General features: G+C 33.6%; 1 protein-coding gene across 1 annotated transcript in view; it reads right to left on the bottom strand.

Annotated features, from left to right (window-relative positions):
• LOC136843818 (carbonic anhydrase-related protein 10-like) overlaps positions 1-5,000 on the bottom strand; it is a 155,707-nt gene that overhangs the window by 51,736 nt on the left and 98,971 nt on the right. The window lies entirely within an intron of this gene.

Below are 5,000 nucleotides of genomic sequence, written 5' to 3' on the forward strand. Positions count from 1 at the left end.
TTATTATTATTATTATTATTATTATGAGAAAGTGGTACAAGAGATGACATAGACTCATAGAGGCTTCTGAAATAAATAGATGATGCATTGTAATTGTATATTTCATACTAAAGCATAAATCCACTTATGGAAAGTCTGTGCAATATTTCATTTGATCAAACAAGATAAAAACAATTTCTACCAAAATGGAAGTCGATAAAACGAAGCTTTGAAATAAAAATTCATTGGATATCTCTCCATTCAGTAGCAGTTTGCTCGGAAAATATTATAGAGGAACGGGCAACGAAAATCAAAATATTATTGTTATACAAAACAAGTGAAATATTGTCTAAAAAATCTTGCCAAAATTTACGATGTATATTTAGGAGCTGAATTTAATATTGAAAGTAACGCAGTTCATGAAGATGTAAGGTATGTATATGAATCATCATAGAGAGTTTAATACCTTTAGCCTTGATATGTGGAGAAATGTGTCTTTTATATAAATGAGCAGAATTTGAGCAATATATATATGCATACATACACACATACATACATACATACATACATACATACATATATAAATGATATATATAACATATGATATATATATCATGCACACATACACACACACACACATATATATGTATATATATATCACACACACACACACACACACACACACACACACACATACATATATATATATATATATATATATATATATATATATATATATAAAGAGAGACAGAGACAGAGACAGAGAGAGAATCTCTCAGTGAGACATTCAGAACTGACGGCCGTGACGAACAAAAGAACTGTTAATTTTGTCAACATCTGGAATGTAAGATTGAAAAGAGGAAAAAAAAGATATTGAGGTAAAAGACAGTGCTTCAATAAATTACTCTTAAAAAATGTAATGACAATTTTTATGAGGATACACCAATATATATCATCAGACTTCCTCAGTCCCAAAATCATATCAAACGTTGATCTAATTTTTCTTGAGGTAAAATGATTTGGTATTTTAGTTCATCCATATTGGAATTTATCTGAATAAACATCCAACTCTGAAGTCATCTCAAAGTTAGGTTTGATATCCCAAACAAAAGTGTCATAAAAACTAGCAGTGCATAAAGCATTTGAAATTACCAGACTGGGTTTTCAAAGGCAAATATTTTTTATATCATATGCTTACCTTTTTAGTTTTCTGTTAAAGAAAACTATTGTGCCGTCCGCACTTTTTCTTGTCCGCAGTTTTTCTGTTCGCCCTCAGATCTTAAAAACTACTGAGGCTAGAGGGCTGCAAATTGGTATGTTGATCATCCACCCTCCAAGCATCAGACATACCAAATTGCAGCCCTCCAGCCTCAGTAGTTTTTATTTTATTTAGGGTTAAAGTTAGCCATGATCGTGCTTCTGGCAACTCAATAGGACATGCCACCACCAAAAGTTTCATGGGCCACGGCTCATACAGCATTATACCGAGACCACCGAAAGATAGATCTATTTCGGTGGCCTTGATTATACGCTGTACAGAAAATTCGATTGCGCCGAGGAAACTTCGGCTCATTTTTTACTTGTTAAATCGTAGCAACTACCTTGTGCGCTTAAGAGCTCTTAGTAGGTCTGGTAGCAAAATGTTAACTTCCTGACACTAAGCGTGTGCTTTAGGGTTCAATATTCCATTATTCCTGGACTTAGAAGAAAGCCCAATATTATTATTTTAAAGAGCATGTGTATTGCACTCAGTAACCATTTCCCAGGAATAATTCTTTATGAGGAAATTTTTCTGGGTAGTTTACTTCTGCTCCACTTGTACCCAAAACCATTGAGTGTATTACAATATCTAGATACGTAGTCTTTCTGATCTTAATGCATCACTCTAGAAAGTTTCATGCCTGACCAGAAGTTGTAAACGATGACCTTTTTCTCACACTTTATGGACCTTGATTCTTTTCTCACACTTTATGGACCTTGATTCTTTTCTCACACTTTATGGACTTTGATTCTTTTCTCAAACTTTATGGACCTTGATTCTTTTCTCACACTTTATGGACTTTGATTCTTTTCTCACACATTATGGACCTTGATTCTTTTCTCACACTTTATGGACCTTGATTCTTTTCTCACACTTTATGGACCTTGATTCTTTTCTCACACTTTATGGACCTTGATTCTTTTCTCAAACTTTATGGACCTTGATTCTTTTCTCACACTTTATGGACCTTGATTCTTTTCTCACACTTTATGGGACTTTATGGACCTTGATTTTCTCACACTTTATGGACCTTGATTCTTTTCTCACACTTTATGGACCTTGATTATTTTCTCACACTTTATGGACCTTGAATCTTTTCTCACACTTTATGGACCTTGAATCTTTTCTCACACTTTATGGACTTTGATTCTTTTCTCACACTTTATGGACCTTGATTCTTTTCTCACACTTTATGGACCTTGATTCTTTTCTCACACTTTATGGACCTTGATTCTTTTCTCTTTATGGACCTTGAATCTTTTCTCACACTTTATGGACCTTGATTCTTTTCTCACACTTTATGGACCTTGATTCTTTTCTCACACTTTATGGACCTTTTGATTCTTTTCTCACACTTTATGGACCTTGATTCTTTTCTCACACTTTATGGACCTTGATTCTTTTCTCACACTTTATGGACCTTGATTCTTTTCTCACACTTTATGGACCTTGATTCTTTTTATGGACCTTGATTCTTTTCTCACACTTTATGGACCTTGATTCTTTTCTCACACTTTATGGACCTTGATTCTTTTCTCACACTTTATGGACCTTGATTCTTTTCTCACACTTTATGGACCTTGATTCTTTTCTCACACTTTATGGACCTTGATTCTTTTCTCACACTTTATGGACCTTGATTCTTTTCTCACACTGTATGGACCTTGATTCTTTTCTCACACTTTACGGACCTTGATTCTTTTTCTCACACTTCATGGACCTTGATTCTTTTCTCACACTTTATAGACCTTGATTCTTTTCTCACACTTTATGGACCTTGATTCTTTTCTCACACTTTATGGACCTTGAATCTTTTCTCACACTTTATGGACTTTGAATCACGGGTTAGAAATAACACCTTTTTAGCTAACAGGTACATATTCGGCTTCTTCATTTAATGGCAAAAATAACGCAAGTAATGGAACCACTTAAAGTAAACGAAAAAAAAAATTTTTTTGGTTGTACTCAACATCACAGTCAGAGAAACTCAAACAGATTCTCGGGATATATGCGAATACATTTAACATAGTTGAGCTTCTTACTGAAATGTTAACAGCAAATTCTAAAAGTATTGGGAATATCATCTGCCTTCCACATTTGCACTAGTTTATTCAGATGTAATCCAATATAGATGAACTGTAAAATACAAAATCATTTTTTTCTTAAAAAAAATATAGTGACGTTTGCTACAGTTCCAGGGTTGAAGAAGTTTGATAATTTATAACAGTAAATCTTCATAGAATTTTGTCGTTGGATTTCTGTTGGAGTAGTAATTCCCATTTTGCCAATTTCCCATGTTGATTGAAGCTTATAAAATCTGGAGAGCGCTTGTTTTGGGTCAAAAATACTGTTGCTTCCAGATTTAAAGAATGGTTTTCTCATGAAACTTTTAGGAAAATTATTATATGCTCGTGGGAGTTCGACATTTTGGTATGTAAATCGCCCGAGGTTTTAATAGTAAGTCGAAGTGGTTCGTTGTGGACAAATGGTAGTGAGGGGGTCGCTGCCTTCTTAATATGATATAGAACGGCCTGAATAATAATAATAATAATAATAATAATAATAATAATAATAATAATAATAATAATAATAATAATAATAAAGCTAACACCTCCACAACTCACCGTGATAAAAATGTAAAATTTTGAGGATTAACTCGTTTATGAATCAATACCGAACTCGTGTTTGGTCTTGCAGTGCCATAAGAGTATTCCGACTGTATAAAATCTCCAGACACCAAACCAACTGGAGAATGAAATTATTCTTTTAATAATAATAATAATAATAATAATAATAATAATAATAACAATAACAATAATAATAATAATAATAATAATAATAATAATAATAATAATTTTATGGAGGGTGCTACATGCAATATAATAAGAGAGAGAGAGAGAGAGAGAGAGAGAGAGAGAGAGAGAGAGAGAGAGAGAGAGAGAGAGAGAGAGAGTATGTAGGTGTATATATATGTGTGTGTATGTGTAAAAATAAATACAAAGAGAGGGAGAGACAAACAGAGAGAGAGAGAGAGAGAACACGAATTCAATAACACTTACTATCGTAATCTAACCTCATGAAGCACAAGAAAGGAAAATATCGCCTATGCTGCTCGGTAAAATATAATTAATAAGACAAACCTTCGGGAGCCATTCTCTGAAGCCAAAGGAGCAGAAGGAACATCAATCTCTGAATTTCGAAACCTTTAAAGAGCAATCTCCTTAATGGCGTCATATTTTATTCAATGACAGGAGAGAGAGAGAGAGAGAGAGAGAGAGAGAGAGAGAGAGAGAGAGAGAGAGAGAGAGAGAGAGAGAGAGAGAGAGGATAAACATATACTAGTTTAGGAATGAGTTTTTTTTTAGTTTTTATCTCAGTATAATATAGTAAATGCTATAACCACTTAGATAATAGGGCCATTTTTAATTTAATCTTCTCGTCACTGGAAATTCAAGCACAAAGATATCCTTCTTGTAAACGAATCTTTTAATGATAATAATAATTGCTTTCGAAAACAAGGAGCACTTTTATTTTTTTATTTTATTTTCCTCTGTGTTTAACTGTAATATCTCTTCATACACTGTTTTAGTTTTCTGTCAAAGAAAACTATAGAGATGGTTGTTTGTCTGTAAGTCCGCACTTTTTCTATCCGCCCTCAGATCTTAAAAACTACAGAGGCTAGAGGGCTGCAATATTGGTATGTTGATGATCCACCCTCCAATCATCAGACATGCCAAATAGCAGCCCTCTAGCCTCAGTG

This window comes from Macrobrachium rosenbergii, chromosome 12 (genome assembly GCF_040412425.1).
Source record: "Macrobrachium rosenbergii isolate ZJJX-2024 chromosome 12, ASM4041242v1, whole genome shotgun sequence".
Taxonomy (NCBI): domain Eukaryota; kingdom Metazoa; phylum Arthropoda; class Malacostraca; order Decapoda; family Palaemonidae; genus Macrobrachium; species Macrobrachium rosenbergii.